Source organism: Nesoenas mayeri, assembly GCF_963082525.1.
Source record: "Nesoenas mayeri genome assembly, chromosome: 1".
In the NCBI taxonomy this organism is placed as follows: domain Eukaryota; kingdom Metazoa; phylum Chordata; class Aves; order Columbiformes; family Columbidae; genus Nesoenas; species Nesoenas mayeri.
Window position 1 is genome coordinate 128,663,701 of NC_137541.1, and position 21,482 is coordinate 128,685,182.

The following is a 21,482-nucleotide window of genomic DNA, read 5'->3' on the forward strand; positions in this document are numbered from 1 at the left end:
CTGATTTAAAGGACAGAACTAAGAAATATCCCCAATCTTTCATGCTTGTGGCAGTAATACATATTGGAGGGGGGTGTGATATGGAAAGCTTCAGTATGAGTTAACAGAGTCTCCAGTTGTGTGTTGCATTGTGTTTTGAAATATAAAATCCTCAGGTTTTAAAATCCTTTTTTCTTTTTTTTTTTTTTTTTCTGAAATTGAGGTTGCTCTTTTCCAACTAGAATAAACAAGGACTTGCCCTGAAGAAGTTCTTGTAGGACAGTTAGGCTGATTTACTACAGAACAAGGAGAGAATGAACCAACTGTATGATCAATTTCCATTGATGTGACAATGTCTAGCATGCAATTTGTTCTCTGGATTGAAACTTTTCTGTTCTAGTTCCATACAAATAAATAGTGACACTAGTCAGTAAAATCAGCACTTGAACTGTACAACAGAGCACTTTTCTATTGATGATATTCAAGCATTTTACAGATACATATCTTAACTGTGAATGACCTTGTAAAATCTCTGGGGAAGGTGCATCCCACAATTCTATTATTCTCTTTAAACAAATGAGAGTATTATTGAACTATGTTGATGTTTAGAGAGGAAATAGCTGTATGAACAAAGAGAAACCCTCCCTACTATTATCCCCAGAAAAAAAGGTATAACTATAAATATATTCTATATCTTATAAAAACAGAATTAGTGGCAATAGAGTAAACATCCACTGCCATCATCTCCCATTTCTTCTCTTCAGTCCCTATGACAAAGTTGATAAATATAGGTGCAATTCTCTGGAAGTTGTATTTCCCATGGGGAAACAACCTCTGTTCCTTATCATATACCAACATCCAGAAGCTTTTGAACTCTGAGTTGCAAAATATCCAGGAAGGCTTAAAACATGCATATGCAGCAAAACACACATTCACTGGGAGCCAATTCAGAGCTGCAGCACAGGCTAGGTGACTGAGAGGAGGCAAGTTATGTCAGTATAGTTGGTGAATATTAAAACTCTGTGTGTTGACATGTAGATAAACAGAAAATGTTCAACTAGCAGCAACTAGATGAAAAAAGGGTATCTCCATTTTATTTGTGTATTGACTGAAGCTGGGCTAAATACTAATTTATTATATTTGGAGAAAAAACACTATTTTGAGACTATAATTCATAGTGTAAAAGACAAAATTGTATCTGAAAATTAAAGTTTAGCATACAGGGAAAAAAAAAAAAAAAGCCAAATCACAGGTATTTCTAAAACAGAAGAAATAGGAATACTATGACAAGGTTCCATCTGGCTGGCTGGCTTGACAAAACAAGAAACTCTAGACAGAGCTCCAATGCAAAAAAGCAGCATACAGATGGTAGAGCCAAATAAGTAAAAAGGAAGAATTTAGACATAATGTTTGGGCACAAAGGGGTGGTGCTAGAATAGCCAAAGCTGAGTATCGTATGAGACCTGCAAGGTAATTTAAGGGGAACAAGACTTACTACTGCTACATCAGTAGTCAGAGACTGAACAAGGAAAGCATGGGTCAGTTTTTTTAACGGTGTTTGTGATTTAGTAACAGCAGACATATGTAAGGCTGCCTTTGCCTCAGTCTTCTTCAATACAGTCTTCTGGGCCTCTGCGTCTAGAGGCAAGGTTGAAGAACAGTCTGCAATCAATGAGGAGCAAACCAAGGACTACTTTTGAGAACTCAATCTGAAAAAGTCTGTAGGACTATACAGCCCCCACCACAGGGTGTGCAGACAAATGACCAGTGTCTTTGCCACTCTTATCACCTTTGAAAGGTCAGGGACTCTGGAGTTGACCAGAGACAGTTTAATAACTGAAGAAAGGCAGATCTTTACACATTTTCAAAAAAGTCCAAAAGGGTGATCCAGTCAAGTGCAAGCTAGTCAGCTTCACATCAGTCCTGGGGAAGATTACTGAGTGAATCCCCTTGAAGAACATTTCTTAGCACATGTGGGATAAGGCAGCAACTGGCAACAGTCAGCAGGAATTGACCCAGGCTACATCACTCCTGAGCAACCTGACTACTTTCTAGGATAGAATGACTGTATTTGCGGATGAGGGAAGAGACAATGCATGTAATTTACCAGAATTGTTACAAGGTTTCTGACCCTGTCTCCTGAGATGTTCTTGTATCAAGTTAAGACATTACAATCTTCATGCATGGACAAACTAGCTATTGGGTAGCTAGTGAATAGTGGGTCATACTCTACTGGAAGCCAGTAAATCTGCAGTATTGAAGGAGTCTAATTTGCCACCTGTCTTGTTTATGCTCATTATCGGGAGGAGCTGACAGACTACATTCTTGGGAAATTTGTGTAAGTTGAAACAAGAGGGCTTTAGGCTGGACATAAGTAAAATATTTTTTTTTCCTTATGAGGACAGGAAAGCAGTAGAGTAGGTTGCCAAGTGAGGTTGTGCAATACCTGTCTTTGAAGGTTTTCAAGATGCAACAGGGTAAATCTCCAAGCAACCTGGTCTGATCCTGCTTTGAGCAGGAGCTTGGATTAGAGACTTCTCAAAGTACCATTCCAACCTGAATTATTCTATGATCTTATGATCATTTATAAACATTAGGTGGTATCTGGAGAAAACACTACCACGTACTTGATTCTACATCGGTCAACATTAGTGAGACACTTCAATTTTATGGAGTTTAAAATACTGTTCTAACTTGATAACTCAGTATATGGAGTTATTGAACTGGTTCAGTAAAAGTAAATGGAGAAATCAGTGGATAAAGCACTAATTTGATTAGAAAATGCTCCAAGTCTGCTTCCTGAGGCAGGTATAATTAATTAATAAAACCCAACATAACATACATGTAAACTGATAAGGAAGATCTAGGCAGCACTAAATGATCCATGCCTTTCTTACTGAGCTAAGTTACCAGCATCATGCATTTTGAAGCTCTGCTAGCCAGGCCTCTGGAAACATGTTTCATATCAGCAATATTTCCCCCTTCCTCAAAAGATTTTTATTTTTTGTACTTTGCTGTTTTCTTTAGAGCAAAGAGGTCTTAGCTGAGCAAACTGATGATACCGTGAAGAGCTGGTACAAATGCACTCAGTTGTCTTCTTTAAGAAGCTTATCCAGCTTTCAATAACTCACTCAGAATTCTGTCAATAAGCACACTTCTTAAAAAAATGAGTTTTACCCATATTATCTGAAAGGCTCTGTTGAGTTTCCTCACACAGATTATACCAATAACGTCTTTTACTGACTTACTTGTTACTTTTGCTGAGCGTAGACTTTGAGAAAATTGTGCTTATTCTTGAAGACTGATGGGTTGACACTGCATATGGCTTAACTGAAATCTTTGGCACTCTTCAATCAGTGAATGAAAGTTGGACTTACTGTTTGCTGAAAGGAATTCCATTTAATGATCAGACAAATACGTGCTTTTCAGAGCATACACCCTAAATTCAGACCTGGTTCTGTTTTATTATGTATTAATTGTATAAAACAGGCTTTTCCAATGTATTCTTTAAAGTAACTTGAATTCTTCATATGATGTATTGTTTCTCACTGTATCACTCCATGGTTACAGTGTATGAAACAATCATATTTTATTTTAATAACATTAAACTGAATACTTCCACATTTTATTAACTAATAAAGCCACTACTTTATGCTTTGCTGAATGCTCTGTTCTCAAAATGTAGTAATAAGATACATTTAATCTCTTTTTGGTGTTTATCATGCAAAATTAGCTTTAGGGCTATCATTCAGTTAAATGTTACTTTGCACAATATAACTAACTCAGTGCTATGGATAATTTCTCTAAATAAAACAGTCAATTAGCTTTTTTTTTTTTTTTTTTTAATTCCTATCCCCTGTTTTCCTTAATAAATAAAATAAAATAAAAAAAAAAATAAAGCCCCTGTTAGTGACCATTCTTAATCAATAAATCACATAACACTTACCTGCAAAACCTCCAACTTGCTTTTAAAACAAAAACACCTAGGAAGTTTGCACAAAAATAGCATAAATTATAGATGAAGAATACATTTAGTGCTGAATAGGAGTGTTCTAACACCCTGCAAAACTTTGACAAGCTACAATAATGATCACTTGATATACATTTGAAAAACCACATAATACTTGTAATTTAAGTTCCTAAGAGTGCTAAAGTAAACTGAAAGTGTTACTGACTCACAGGGATTGCTGTACAAAACTTCTTTTAGCTTTTTGTGGTCATTTTAAGTTTTTACCTGTGTCCAAGTGTCTCCATTGATTCTGTCCCCCCTTTTCACTTCTGAACTATATGAATTCCACATCAAACTTGACAAGTGAAACACAGCCACTTGCCAAAACAGCAGGGAAAGGGCCAAGGAGGCTGCTGTTCTGAAGCAATAGCATGCATATTTTTGAAGAAGACTTCCTCTATAGCACAAAAAAGACTCTAAGAAAGAAATCTACAATGCACAATAGACATTTTTTAGTACCTAGCTGTGTTTTTCATGCTGTGCACTGCTTTAAATTGTTTCCATGTGCACAGCAAGTTTCAGACTTTTTAAAGACAAAAAAATCTTCTTTTTGCCCTTTTTCTTATGCATCTAGCTCCTGGGACTGAGAGGTTTATTCTTGTGTTGTTGTTGATGAATTAGGAGTTTAATATCCTTACATTATATATACATACATCTGTACATAAAATCTGCATTTTAATTGAAAATGTAACCAAGTTTGATCCTAGATACACTGATTTTGTTATCCTTTAGTGACTTCGAACTTTCCAGGAGCTAGACTTTGCCTTTTGGCTACATCTGATGCAGTTAAAGAACAAGCAAAACCATGCTCTGCTCAGCATGGAAGCCATGCTGGATGGTGGCTGTTGAGACTGACTCATCTCATAGAGAGCTACCAGACTTCACAGTGTATCAGGAAACTAAGGCTAGGCTCAAAGTTAATGCCTAGAAAACATAATGAACATGGAAGAAAACACTGTCAATCAAAAAAAAACCCCAAAAACAAAAACAAAAAACAAAAACAAAAACAAAAACAAAAACAAAAGCAAAGTGATTTTATCATGTAGAGCAGACCTTCCTCCACTAGATCTGGCTCTAAAGACTTTTGTTGGAAAAGAAAATTCTTAAACACTTGAAAGCTGCTACAGTGACTAGTCCAAACCTTTAGCAATGCCCAAGCATGAAGCATGCTGGAACTCGAACTGGAATGTGGTTAAAATGTCCTTACATTCAACTGGTGTCTCATAAACAGTTATTTGAAAGTGTTATGAAATAGCTATTTTACCTGCAGCAGTTTCTCAGTAGAATAACTTGGGAAAGATTTATTCAAATAAACTAAGGCTAATAGCATAATAATTTCATTCATATAGTAGCTTCCAAGACTGGGATATTAGCAGCCACATGTTATGGTCTGAAATTTTGCAAAGTAGGTGAATGGGCTATAGTAACTATTTCAGAAAGAAAGAATGCATATTCCTTTCTTCCTTTCTCTCTTCTAGCAATGAAGAAACAGAGGAAAAGGAATTTCTAATGGTTCCATAGAAATCAAAGTTTCAAAATTAACAGCAAATTCAGACAGCATAGTTGCAAAATTGACAGGGTTTTTAAATTAAAAAAAAATATTTGTCATAAAAACAAGCATTCAAAAACTCTTCGTAACATTATATTGTGCAGTCAAAAGGAAGAGGTCAGGGGAATGTTCAGCGATACTCAAAGGCTTACAATAATACCACAAGTTTCTTAGTATCAGAGTTAGTTGCAGATGTCCAGACTTTGAGGATTTGGTTATATTAATGGGAACCGTCTCTTAATACAAGTGAGATACATAAGGTTTAACAGCTGTGTGATGTATCCTAGCACCATATTGCAAGCAGTAGCTCTAAAATTATCTTTGTAAAGCAGTCAATAAAATAGAGCTATTTAATGTGCAGTTCTTTTACCATATTGTATTTATAAATGACAAGAAAGCTAATACTTCCATGCACATAACTGAATGATGCATTTTAATGAGACTTTTGCAAGACCATGAGTGTGTGATAGAAGAGTACAGTTTTCTGATGCTTCAGGTGAAGTTCTGTAAAAGCAGAGTATTACCTTCCCCCACCAAAATCTTTATCAAGTGAAAAATGAAACTGTGGTGGCATGACAGAAATCAAACATCAATAAATTATGAGAATATGTGATTGCTTTCATTCCAAACATCTAAAATAAACAATTGTTTATTAAACAAACTTGGCAAATTCCATGTTGTTCTAGAATTCAGTTCAAATATTTTCATGTTTTGAACATACAAAGCTAATGTAAATGAGGTAATAGTGACCAGAAAAAATTTGGGAACTTATTTTTTTCTGAAGTATCCTTTAAATAATGTAGTTCTCAATTGGGAGGCAAATACTATAAACCAAACTGAGCTCCCTGGCAATTTGGGAAAAGAACCTTAAATACAGATTATCAAAGCCAAAGTCTGGTTTAGGTATCTGTGAAAGTAGGTTTTAATGTAAAATTAAAAAAAAAAAAAAAAAAAAAGAATAATAATGTAGAGAACTTAAAAACGTATCTGAAATCCAAATACATAACTGGTTTGGAGAAATGAAAACAATAGGATAATTATTGCTTGTTTGGCCATATGGTAGAAGCGAACATTTTTTTATATTAATAAGCAGTCATTATTCCCCAAAATATAAGATATAATACATTCCTCAGAATAGAAAATATTAACATGAGGAAATATTATTTGCTGTTCATAGATTCCTATCATCAATTTTCTTCCAGTCCCTTTTAAATGTCAGTAATTCACTTTAGAACAGATCCATAACAATCAAGTGATTCAGGTGGTCATATGGGTTCCAGAAATAACATCCTAAGCACGTGGAACAAAATGACTTTTAAAGAAGGTGTTCTTACGTTTGCTTTAATACTAGCAAAATGTATGAAAAAGAAAAACCTTTGAAAATACCTAGCACGAGTTCAGCTACAGAATTACTCAGATGAAAGTAGGATATAATCATAAAACACATTGCAATTAATAATCAAATCTCTGCAATAATTCTTGTTTTTACAAGAGTTTTACAATTGTCATTTTACACTGACTTATGTAACCACATATTGCAATATAATAAAAAAGATATAAAGAATTTTGCTGACAGTCAGACAAGGTACTTGGAAAGTTGTGAAAAGAGATCAAATTTCAAATGTGGTAGCTTTAATATCAGACTCCCAACATAATTTAAATAGGGACTGAAAAGCACAGGTAGCTCCTTATTCAGTCAGGATACTAGTGTGTCTACACTATTTGTTTGGTTATGGCTACTTTCAGGGCCCGATGGAATAAAAAGACAAGTGCATTGGCAAATAACCCTACCAATTACTGAGTCATCTTATGTTTGTAAATTTACACATGCACAGATGTCTTTGCACAACTTAGTATAATATTTTTTTTCTTTTTAAAATCAATGTGAAATTAATATTTTCAGGGAAACACATTGTCTTAGTGCTACAATAGAAGCATCTTTTAAGAATAAGGTGTTTTATTTCTAGATGAACAACAACAAAAAAGGCCTCCCTAAAAGTGAAACTGATTTTCATTTTAATTTTTAAATTATTATACCCAGAAGATTAAAAACATGTAACATTCTCAAGTCATGACATTTTTAAAAATACAAAACACTTTACAATAAATTCTTGATTACCACGGTAATTTATTCACTTACGTTTAATTTAATCAGTTTACCTTTTGTAAGCTCATTAGGTTTCAGTTCTACATTAAGGATGTATGCATTTTGTATTTTTGTTTTGATTGCATAGATAACATTTTAAAATCAGAACCACAGCAATAATTAATTAACACATATAAATTTTCAGATGTGTAAGCAAATTTGAGCAGTAGCAGCTTCCTGTTCTGTTCATGTTTGGGTTTAAGGGTGACTGATTTTGGAGTATTATTTGAGCTATACCTTTGTCTTTCATTTTAATTTGGTGTTTCTAAAGTGAATTCCATATAAGCAGGCCTTGTAACAAGGATGGAAACAGGTGAATCAGAAAATCTTTAGTCTAGTGAGCAGTCTGAAAGTAGAAAATAGAAATTGTGTGAGGACTGCAATGAGTTCCTATGGAGGGGCTTTAATAGATAAAGATTTGTTGTTGAATAAGTCAGGTGCAAAAGGAATCTCAAGGCCGCTTCGAGAAGCTGAGAACAGAATCTGCTGTGAGAAAGAGGGGCGTACAGGGCCTCAACATGGCGTGAGTCATCGGACCTATCATCAGTGAGACTCCAGCGTGTGGACAGCCCGTGATACTCATTTAGCGAATCCATGCTTGGAGCGTGGACGCGTGATTAGAATATAGTTGCATATATAAGGAGGCTTGTTTCTGTAATAAATGGCTTTTGTATAATTCACATTGAATCGGAAGCTGAGTCCTTTATCGTTCCAACAAATTCCATCTTGAAGTTTCCCATTAAGAACAACTCTTAAGTAACATTCCTTTTTCAGAAAATAATGTCTGGAAACATGTCTCTAGTGTTTGTTAAAAAAGATGTGCAAGGAAACAAAAGGACAGGGAGAGTTAAGAAGAAAAGGTTAGGGGTTTTTGTCTAATGAATATCCAGAAAGAGGAGGATGGCACCAAATATAAGGTTTGGGGTACAAGGCACAGCCTCATATTTTACAACTTAAAAAATATTAACTTTTTTGCTCAGCTAATAAGCTATTGCTGTTTGGTCTTTTGTTATATCCATGGAGAACAACAGCTGCATTATTTTAATTGTAAAGCAAATATGCTATAAGTTTTGGAATTATTAGATTAGTCTGTCATTATTGGACTGAACTAGTATGCTGCAGTATTACAAACAAAGCTAGAAATTTACAGATAATTGCTTTAAAGTATAAATTCTATCAACTGAGTTCTAAGGGGCTAAGATTTAAAGAAAATAATATTTCTCCTACTAATTTTATTTTCTGCATAGTTTCTGTTCAGCAGTTTTAACACGTTTTACTTCTCAGAGTGATAACTTCTCAAAAAGCAGGTGACTGGAGGAAAACCATAAGATCGCTTTTTTTTGGATGTGATCAACACAAACAGAATATAGATGAAAAATGAAAGGACATGAAAACAAGAAGAAAATGAACAGCATGATCCAATGAAATGGTGAAGAACCACTTAATGATGTAAAATTCCTGTATCAATGCAATTTGAACTATCTATAATATGTTAGTCCCTGATATTATCATAGTATTGCAGTTTCGTGATGTGAGTTAGGGTCCACTTAGTCCTGCCATAGATCATATACAGCGTGAACTACAGCCTTACTTGGACATCTCAAAGGGTACGTCCTTAATGATGAAGCACTTGGATTTTTGCAGTATTATCATTGTGCTTTCAGGGAGAAATGGAAGGAAAGATTTGCATGGTTTGATTTCCTAACACCAGAAAGGATTTTATGATTGTAGATTGTGAGGCAAGGTAGGCAGTACATTCTAGCCAAAGGAAGAAACCTGCCTATCCTGGAGTCTAAGCTTAGCCACTTCCCTCATAATTTCCTATTTACCAGCTAAAGATATATTTGACTGCTTTGTGAAACAGCATGCTAAACTGTCAAAGGTGGGACTTATCCTCCCAGCAATATTTATGTTCACCTACAGGAAAAAAATGTTGCCTGTAAGAAAAGAGAAAATGACTACAGATGCCAAAGTATTCAAAAAATAAATTTCTGATTGCTAATTTCTCATTCTAGCCACCATGACGTGAAATATCACACTATAAATTGTGAATTTGGCTTTTCAGTCTTGATCCAAAAGAGGCCTGAAATAACTTCCTTGGTATTTTATCTTTTCCCTGCTATGAAAATGTGTCTGTAGTTATCTCCATATTCTTAAGGAAATGACGGGAAGAAGAAATTTGTTTTGAATAATCAATCAGAGTGTAACAAATTATATTAATATCAGCCTCCTTGATTAGGAAATTGAATAGGATATAAGCCCTCTCATTAAGGTTTTGGCAGTAGACTGTAAATGCTCTGAAGACAGTATTTTCCTTCCAAAATTTCTTAGTTCTGGTTGTGCTGAAAAACAAAATTTGACAAGTACTGCATCAGTCTTATGTGATCTGGATTCATTTCAAGACTGCAGCAACTCTTGTTTGAGCCTGTTTAATTATCACTTAAATGTATGACTAGCAACAATAGAAAAATCTATTTCATTTATAAGTTTTTATTATCAATTGTTATGGAGATAAATTGGGATTAAACAATATTACAATCTATTGTGCTTTGGTTTGTGTTTGGTTATTGTTGCTTTTTTTTTATTAAAAAAAGTTAAAAGCCCCAGTCATATATGGAGAGCTGTGGTAAAGAACAGTGCTTGCAAAGTAGCTTGACAAGAATGAGGAATTTTGGAAGAGGAAGAAGAGCAAGCAAGCTCAGTGACAACAAAATTAACTCTGCTGCTTTATTGATAGGTGTTCTTACTTGCATTATCTTTAGCAGCAACTTGAGTTTTACATTAAAAATTGGTTAAACTATAATTAAAGAACAACATATGCATGTCAAATTGTAATTAATTAGAAGTAAACACTAACATATGTTCCCTAATAATCTCTAAAGGTGAAAATGAATGTAATTTGAAAAAATAAGTAGTGACTTTATGGTCATAAGTCATATCTCTTCCAAGGTCCTAGAGTAATAGCATAATGTCTCTTGTTAAAAAAAAAAAAAAAAAAAAAAAAAAAAAAAAAAAAAAAAGTTAAATGTATTGTAAGCCTGTTACTATTTAGATTCTATTTAGATTTACTGTGGATTAATGCAAGTAAGCAGCTGAGTCCCACCCAGTTCCTCACTCACATGATGGAGAGAATCAAAGCACAGAAGTGTGAAAATTCATGGGTTGAGATAAAGGCAGTTTAACAGGTAAAGCAAATGCTGTGCACACAAGCAAATCAAAACAAGAAATTCATTCACCACTTCCCACGGGCAGGCAGGTGTTCAGCCATCTCCAGGACAGCAGGGCTCCACTACACATAACAGTTATTTGAGAATATAAATGCCATCATTTCCAGTGTCCCATTCCCTTTCTACTTCTCCTTTCAGCTGATATTGCTGAGCCTGACATAATATGGTGTGGAATATCCCTTTAGTCAACTGGAGTCAGGTGTCCTAGCTGTGTCTCTTTCCAGCTTCTTGTGCAACCCCAGCCTACTTGCTGGTGGAGTTGTGTGAGAAACACAGAGAATCCTAACTCTGTGTGAGCACTGCTCAGTGATAGCTAAAACATCCCTGTGTTATCAATACTGTTTTTGTAACAAATCAATTACATAGCCACATACAAGCTACTATGAAGAAAATTAACTCTATCCCAGCCAAAGCCAGTGCAAGAAACCATAATAAAAACATTAAAGTGCTATTTATTTATTTATATCAATGATTATAACTTTGATACTATCATTAGAAATATGCATAACCACACATATAATGAGTACACCTTGTCCTAAGCTACTTAGAATCATAATTGTTTGCACACTGAGCCATACACAAACAACGAAATATTCCAAAAATAATCCTGTGACACTCATACCATAAAAGTGTTGTCAGATTCAATACATAATATAATCCAGCACAACATTTTAGTGACTCAATGCATTAGTTTTTATCACAGACCTTTCTGTCCTTCGTTTCCTCTTCTACCTCTTTTATAACATGGTAGAGATAAGTGGCATAAACCTTTTTGTACAGTTCACCAAATTCTTGTGCATCACTTGTCAGATCTCTAGGTAAGGTTGTGGCTATTTAAGGTTGCTTAAAGGGCATTTGTCTTCTCTTTTTCTTCCATTCACTTGCGTGTTTGATACTGTTTTTCTGCTGTCCTTTACATTTCTTATTTGGTTTTTCATTCATTAAAAAAAAAAAAAAAAAAAAAAAAAATAAATGCTTGGCTAGAGATGTATCCTGAACAAATCCATTTACTGCCAGATGCAGCTTTCTCTAGTAATTGAAAAAAGTTAGGCAACTTCAATGTGGTCTTATTTTTTTCTTAGATTTCTAGGTGTAGGAGAAAGAAACATAATAATAAAAACCTCCCAATTCCTCTTCCTAGTTTGAGACAAAAAAGCAAAGCCTCTAGTCCATATGGTTATTTGTACTGGGATTTCAAGGGGGATTTCCAAGCAGGCATCGTATTTCCTTCGTACTGTTCCTAACAGCAAATGGCTAAGTTATATACTGTGGAGTGTTTAGTCAAGAGAAAAGTCTTGTGCTGAGCTGCACAAGCATAGGCACAACAATTGGTATTTCTAATGTCACTAAGACCATGAGAAGCACAGTGTGCCAACTGAAGTCATTTTACTGGATAACTTTCACAATGATTTTTGTTGTTGTCTTGGTGAAATACCACTCTGGATCCCAGCTACAGAAAGTCAAGATCATACTTATTCCATGCCAACCCGCAGCCTTGCTGAAGTCACAGAAATTAATGGCAGTGCCCAGCGTACCTTTTACCATCCCTTGAGAACATCCAGTAGAATACAGATGCCTTCTGCATGGCCTCACGAGAACAGGAGTCATTGTATCCTTCCTAATATAGTTCTGCCAAGAATAATTTGGCTGTAAACAGTGTAGACCACAAGGGAAGAGTGAAATTTATTTATATGCACCAACAGCAAGCAAGAAAGAATAATGAGAACCACAGGAACTCTTAACATAATTACATAACGTCCAGCAGAGCCAGCAAAACATGAAAACTAATTTCAGGAACAAAAGCTATAAACCTTAATATGATCTTTAAAAGCCTAGGAAATAAAGTAATTCTTCACTTCCATGATTTTCAATAGGGAAATAGTACTTCAGAGCAATTAAGTTCTCAGATCTTTATCTAGATCTTATTACTTAAAGTGTTGCAGCCCTGACACTGAAAATAGAGCTTCTAAAGGCAAGCTAGGTCATAGAGTATTATCTGGGTTTTTTTGCCAGTTGAAGGAATATGCCTTCTCATTGACCATTGCCTCTTCTGTCTGGAGCCCCTTCTGCCTGGGTGAGTGGGACAGGGAGGAAAAGAAATCCAATAGTTTAGGCTACAGGTACATTATTCCTGTTTTCTCTTCTGCTGAGCAGCATCATGTTGTCTGCATCTCACCTTATGCAACATACAGTCTGGTAAGACAAGGAGATAGTGCAGGTGTAAAAACATCATGTGACGTCCCAGAAGGGAATAACGATACCTAAAGAAAGACAAATTTGGTGGTCTTAGATTCCCAAGTGATTCCTCTCTTCCTAGTCCAATAAATGCAGATTTTTTTTTTCCCATTTGCAAGGAACGCGCACACAATGCACACACAGCCAGCAACAAATATCAACACATACAGAGTGAATTGCCTTTATTGACCTCCAAATAAATACAAGCCTCACTCTCATAACCAAGAAATAAGAGAAATGTCCCATCCATGTACCTCTTTTCCAACCATCAGACTGGTAGTTTACTGGTGACATTTGCATACACTTTCACTTTCTTGATGAACAAAAACATGCACATCAACTGATTCCTTAAATATTAGCATTGACTTTATGTGTACCTAATACTCATGCCCAGATTGCAGGACTGTTACCTAGGTACCAGCTCAGATGTTTACTCTTTTGGGGTGCAGGTGTCTTCCTATTCACCAGCTACTCTCCTTCAAAGCCCACTGCCTAATACATAATGCACCGCTATAACCTGAATACAGAGCAAGATCACACTAAAACATTTGGTAAGGGAGTTTAATAAGAAGATGGGATAAACAGTGGTCGAGCATAGTGCTCAGACAGAGAAGCATACCAGCCAGAAGCTTGTTTACTTGTAATGTCCCTGTTTATCCACCATTCTCTTAATTATTGTGTCCTTGTTCTTCACCTATTGAGCTTAATCCCTCATTTTCCCAGACCTTGCCTCATTCTGAATAAACAACTCAGCACACTTGACCCCACTTTGCTCCAACCATATCCCACTTCGGTACTTCTGATATGACCACCTGGGAAATCTTGGCAATATATGATACAACTGATAAAGTTACTGGGGCACTACTGCCCTTGCATGTTGGTACTCTCGAGAAGATTTCCAAGACTCCCCTGCAATTACCCCTGAAGTTCATGTTGTTGTTACAGAGCTACAGCTTAAAACCCTCTGACACCCAGCCTCTCCTCATGTCAGTGCTGTAACATGTCAGACTCTCATTTTCTGTAACACACAGTGTGTTATAGGAGCTGAGACCTTGGGCCAGGGCTTGGTCATCCACCTGCATACCTTCAAACCCAGGAACTGTATGTGAGGTGAGTGACAATGACTCACAAAAGAAGAGGGAGGAGAAGAAAAGGGAGTACTGATGTACCAGGGCAGTACAGTGGTGGTGATGGAAACCCAGTGATTCTCCTTTCCCTATTTGGAGCTTGAGGGCATGTCATCATGAGCGTTTTGAGTATGGCGGGATGGGCGCTGCTCTGAGGATAGGAACAGGACCAGGATCCAGGGCAACCCAAGCACAGGCAGGGCCCTGCACTCTCGCTCCAGCCTCTGGATGTGGTGAGCAGAGCTGAGGGCAGCAGCAGGCCTCTCAGTAGCCCAGAAGCCATGAGAGGATGGACCAGGGCTGGGGCCAGGGCCAGAGGTGAAACACTGGTGTAGGTTCATGGCTGACGAAGGCCAGATGTGGGCACAGGCTGATGATGAGTCCAGAGCTGAGGTAGAGTCCTGGGTCCTAGGCAGGGAGAGCCAGTGGGGCCATGGGGCAGGGCAGAAGTGACCACATCCCCAGACAGGGCCCAGGCTGTCTTAATACATGTCTTCTTTGGGGGTGCAACACCAGGTATGCAGAACAGCTATTGAATCAAAACCTTCATTTTCCAAGGTTTCATATATTTCTACTTCATTTTTATACTGAAACACAAAGAAATGTGGTAAATTTTAAAATGACCTGCAGACCATTACATTTGGGCAATAAAACTACCACTTTCATTGTCAGTTGGACTCATAGCACAAAGAAAACCCAAACCAAAATAAAACAAATAACAACAGACAGAAAATTCACGTCATAAGGAAAAACAAAGTCTTCTTTTGATAACAGAAAAATATATATTATAGTATGTCCTCATAAAGTTTTCCCTGTAGTTCTTATGTTTGCGTAAGACTATAAAGAAATAATTTAAATAGCAGCATGATATTCACACATCTTAAAAAATATTGAAATATTAATATCATTCAGAAATATGACTGCAAGAAAGGCTCGAGGTCTGGAAAAGCTACTTGCTGTGAAAAATTAAACTACATCAGTCTATTTTATTTTTTGAAGAATACTTTATGAAGCAACTATTATGGCACTCTGAAAGAAGCTACATTTAGAGCTATGCAGATTTCTGGGGCCAAAGAAAGATATTTAGAAGTGTATCAAAACAAAATAAATAAATGCATAAACAATTACTTTACTTGAAAAATAATAACATGAAGATATATTTAAAAATATTAATATAAATTACAAAAGACCATTCGAAAAATCTTTCAATTTACCAGTATTAAGTGGTTTTATCGTATTAGGTAACAATGGTTGAGTACAAACCTTATTTTACATGGGGTTTTTTTTGCCCAATAAACAGAGTCCAAAAGAAGAAAGTAACCTAAAAAAGGAAATTACTTTAAAAAAAAGTAATAAAAGGCAAAAGCAGGGCAGCGGGTGTGGGTGTAGTAAAAAGGAGGAACAAAAAGGCAAGCAGGCAGGAAAAGGAAACTCTAATAGCTGGATCCTGATTACTTTCATGGTAATCAGTCTGAAATCTTTACCTTAGGCTTGCGTAGGTTCCCTGTCTGCATATCCCTTAAATAATAGAGAATTTTACATTGTGAAATTCACATTCAAAATCGTGAACCATTGTGGTCAGTAATATGTAGAATGTCAACTGGCACAACCACCAGTGATTATTTCTTAATTTATAGATCTATCATTTTAAAAAGATGTTCTGCCCTCCTAACATCTTAGCCTCAGTCATCCACATTTTCTAGTCATCTCGTCTGTTTATACTCAGAATATTCCTTGACTACTTGTAACACTAAACCCAAGCAAAAACTCCCAAAGTAGCTCACATTCAATTCTTGTCCTCCAACTTACTTTTGATCATGCACTAAAATGGTATGCTCTGTAAACAGAAAATGATCCACCAGCATTTTGGTGGTATGTGTACTAAGTTGGGAAGGTGAACAATACCGATACTCTTCAGCTATGGGCTTATGAAATTAAAATCAATAGCAGTGTCAAGTGTCACTGAATGACTGACTATAATGAGAACAACTGTCCACATGATTTCTATTGGAATGTATGGGTAACATTGATATACGATTTTGGAGTGGCTTTTTATTGTGCTGCTTTTGTTGGGCTACAAAAAAGTGAAGAATATTCTACCACTTATAGCACACAGTATCACAGTATCACAGTATATGTGGGAGTGTTCAATGGAGCCTCAAGCAGCTGAAGTCCTATCATCTAGAAAACTGCGTTCCAACAGTAATCCTCTTTGTGTTGCATTTTGCTGTAACCTAAATTTTGTCAATACTACAGGCAGCACTTTAGCTCACAGCTATTGAGCTTTGCAAGACCAAAAGCAAATGAAAATGCTATCAAAACTTTCACCTTTTTTTTATTATTATTTCTTACTCTGTCTCCAGTATTGTGCTGATGCTAAGTTTCAGATGAATACAAAAGTAAGAGAGATAAGTGAGTTGAGATCTTTATATTATGTGTGTTTGTGTATGTAGTTTTTTGTTCATATTTGGACGGGAAACATTTGTTATAAATATTTTTAGTTTAGTGTGAATTACCAAAATATACTGTACACTTTGAGAAAAGGTAGGAAATCAAATTTTATATTACAGTTAAAGCTTTTGGAAACTTTAGCATTTAAGTCTGAAATTGCCAGGAAAAACAAACAAACAAACAAACATAATCAAACAAACAAAACCACCAAAACTGTCACAATTTAAAATAGGTACATTCAATGAAAGCCAAATTTATTACTGGAGCTCCAAAACTCTTCATGAAATACGAAGTCTCTGCTTTACTATCTCATTCTGCAATATTGAGAGTAATATTAAAAAACAAAACAAAAACAAAAACAAAAACAAAAACAAAGGAAAAAAAAAAAAAAACAACAAACCTTTGATAAATACAGATTGAAGAAAGATTAGCTTCTACTTCCTTTGACCCAAAAATCTTTGAGGCTTTGCTATCACCTCAGGTTCTTGAGTAGTCATAGTACCTATGGGGTTATTAAATGCATTGAACAACTGTGTTTCAAAGAAGCCAAAGTGACAATAGTGCAAAGGACTGGCAGCATTACCCATGCTGAATATCTTTGCACATAAGTTATTTAGAAATTCTGTCGTTGTTGTATTTTAGGAGCAAGCGAACCCTACTTCGCTAAAACAGAATATGAGAAAGGATTTTACTTCTCCACTGAGGCAAGACAGGAAAATCATGTGAGTCAGAAAATGAAGGACACAGAGCACCATGAGGCAATTTTCTAAAAGTAGATCTGAAAGAACTAGCACTAACCTATAGCCAGTATTTTTTTTGGCCAGCTGCCTGTATTTAGCTACTTAAACTCATTGCAGAGCATCACAAAGAAAAGAGGAGAAAAAAGCAGATTTTGAGGTTGTCCCATTGTCTTTGACATGCTTAATTTGGAATTAAGATAGAATATTGAAGTCAAAATGCAATTCGCAGCATGTGAACCAGAAAGAACTAAACTAGGGAAATATCATTTAAAAGAATTTATGTCACTGAATACGTAGAAGAGTCATACAATTTTTATATTCAGATAGCATTACAAAAGCATTAGGATCATTGCAGAACTCAGCAAGTGGAACAAATTTTAAATATGTAACTCTATTCCATTCTAGAAAACAAAAGAAGGCACTTTCTTAGAAAGACATAGTAATAACTATAAAGGTTGGAATTTATTTTTCCAGAGAATACAAATTGACTGATCTGCATTTGAGGTGCCAGTTGTGGTATTTTTTCTCCTGAATGGCCATTCACAAAGAAAACTGTCAGATCTTAAAAAAAAAAACAAAAAAAAAAAAAAAAAACACCAAGCGAAATATTTCATGGTCTATAATCTAATTTATTTCTCTGATAACTTTCACGAGATTTGTGACCGGAGTAGTATGAGTTCAAAAGAAAAAAGTTGTATTATATTTTCAATTAATAAAATCAAATAAAGCATGAAAGTACTCTTTAGAGTACTTTATTCTGGATGCTTAGAATCCTTATTTATTCTACATTTTCTGTTGATACATATATAATGATAAATTTCACTGAACTAACAAATGAATACTGCCCTTTCCCCTATGTCCCCCCACATCCGTGATCATCTTGTTGAGATTATGCTGGTTATCTGGGCAAAATAAACTATAAAGGTAAAATCATTGTCTACATTCCCTACAGGGTAATTATGTCTATTTTAGGGCTTTTTTTCCAGGACAGAAGTAATATAAAAATAGATAAAACAATCCCTAAATATTATACAGACAAAAAGTATTAATCTAAAGTTGTCCAGATTGCATTTCTATGACTTCATTAGATCTATTTTAAAATGAAAGATGCAGTGGGACACTACTTCCCCTTCAACTATATGTTGCATTCAAAATCAATAAAATATTAGGTTTCCTGGTAGTAAAAAGAATTTATAGTTGACTTTATGTTTATACCCAAAAAGCATCTGAAGAACAGTTTCTTCCACACAGTAACTGTTTACTCAAGCTTTTAATAATGAACATTTCAGTTTTTTCTCTGTCAGTCTCACAAAGTCATTAATCATTTTTTGTTGTTCTTTTCTAAATTCACTCTAACATTGTCTGTGTTTTTCTGGTGTGATGGACATCAGAAACAAGGAAGTTATTACTGGCAATAGTCATTGAATCTTCATGGAGCACAACAAAAGCATGTGTGATACTGTAATACATCTTTCCAAACCGATTTTTAGATTTTAATTTTTTTTTTTTTTTTTTAGCACAGTGAATTTATCCACCTAAAATCTTTGGTAAACAGAGAAGCCTTGATAATTATCTACTGAAAATTTACTAGTTTAGACAGATATTGCTACTAATAGTATAATGCAATGAACCTGTGATATTTGATTCAAAATCAGCAAATGAAACTATAGACAGTACCTTGTGAATATACTCTCTTCATCCTCTTCCCACCTAACATTTTCAGTGTTGCTGAAGAAGCTTTCACTCTTAGGAAAACTTCAATTAAAAAAAAAATAAAAATCAATAAGTGAAGAGTGATGTGACATAGAAAGGAAAACAGTTTGTTAACTTATTCTACAGTGTGTTTTTTTTCTCAGTGTAACAAAATAAATTCAGCATTAGTCAGTCTTTTGGAAGAATCAAGCATCTGATAGTATAGACAAATATTCCTAACTCCAAGAAGCCAGAAATGTGAGCAGAATTGCCCTGAAACTGAAGGTTTCTTTTGAAACGGAACCACTGGAGTCAGTGTGGAGAACATTTCACCTGTGTTGAGACATGTGTATTTTATGAAGATGCTTTTTCTTTATTTCATGAGACTACTGATAATACAATTGATGACCCCCATGTAGAGGCAACAGTACTACACAGCCGACAAGATGAATACTCTCATAAATCCATAAATAAGCACACTATTCATTTTTTCCTGAATTCATTTCACTTACAATTGTATTTAGCTAGAACTTCTCAGTCTAGAGTGAGGACCGTATAAATGTACAGTCCTAAAATTACATTTGGCCCTTTGAAGGCAACCACGAGGCTGATGTGGTCCCTGGTGAAAATGAGTTTGACACTCCTGGTCTAGAGGTTACATTAAAATCAACAACCTTAACAATACCTGTATTTGTCTGACCCAAACAAGAACAAGGAGACAGAGTTTTTCAGTGTGCAACCAGTGATAGTAATATTCCTCTGGAAATTTTAGACTGGTATGCTTAAGACTGTGGTAGACAGAACTATGGTCCTAAGGTTGCAGCTCGAAGCAATAATAACTGAAAGCAAAATTCATTTCTGCAGTTACTTTGTCATCAGTGTTTTCCTTAGACTAACAAATGCACCATGGAAATGTCAGTTCGCCTATTTTGGATACTGGGAAAGAAAATATATTGCTATTTTATTGCTTAATAAAAGTGGAGGGCTTATGAGGTACTACACTAATGGGAGTAATTTCAGTATTTAGCTAAACAGAACGGAGAATATTATCTATTAACCACTATTTAGTATTCACGTCTCCCTGCTTAAAAAATAAAAATAAAAATCTGTATTTGGAACAAATTTTTCCATGTGGTAAATTGTCAAATGCTTAGATGTAAAGTTTGTAGTGACAATTTCAGAGTTTCATGAACTTCGTAATTTGAAAAATAAGTATACATATCTCTAGGTTAAAAAAAAAAATCCTAAAATCCTTTAAAGTGAAGTATTTGCTGTTTAAAAGGAAGAAACATTTTTTTTCCTCTGTACTGCTTTGGTTAAGCACGTTAACACCTTGTCAAATTCAGTAATTGCATGGATTTTCATTACTGTTTTGGTTTGGTTTGGTTTGGTTTGTTTTTTTGTTTTGTTTTCTAGAGGCTGTATACTCCCATAAAACTTAAAGATGATTATGTAAAAGGATTGAGGAATCTTGTCCTGTGTCATGAGTGTTTGTTCAGGATGTCCAAAGGAAAGTATTTAGGTTCCACATTGCATAGATTTCTACTCAGTTTTAAGCCCATCTGTAGGAGTTACACATTAATTATTTTTGGTCTACTAATATGACTAATTAAAAACTAAGGGAAAATTACACTGAAAACCGATATCCTCCAAAAGTATAAATAATAATACTATGAATATCCTGAAGAATATAATCTTCTGAGTCTTGCTGTAGCAGTGTAATAATATACAAACAACAAAGATATTAAAAAGTTTTAAAGCATGATTTGAAGACTTTAAATTTGAAGCCACATTCTCATCAGTTTAATATTTTGGATAAAGGTTATAATGACAGGGTTTCATGAAAATCCTGGATACAAAATTCAAATGTTAAATTTTACCCTTTGCCCTACAGAACTCATATTGTTTTCAAATGAAGTTACCATTTTACTGCAAAGACATAATATTTTGTTACTTGTACTGTGAACTCCACAAGGAAAGAAAAAAGAAACACCTTCATCTGTGCACACCTGAGGTATAGCGTGCCTTACCTATGACTGGGACAGTGAAAAGCTGTTGCAATAAAAACCATGTTATGTCCCAGTGAAAACCTGTAACTGAAGGCTTAGAAGAGTTCTGACAGGAGTGACTGATGGCCAAATATGACTCAAAATTGTTTTGATACAGTGAAGATGTTTGTGCGCTCTCCTTTTGTGTAAGCAAGAAAGACTTAGAAAACAGTGAAATAAACAGCCAACTAACCAACACATCAACAACAGATATTGTGGTTTTCAATGCAAGAAGCAGCAATTGCTTTTATGGATCTCTACAGCATATGGCTTCACATG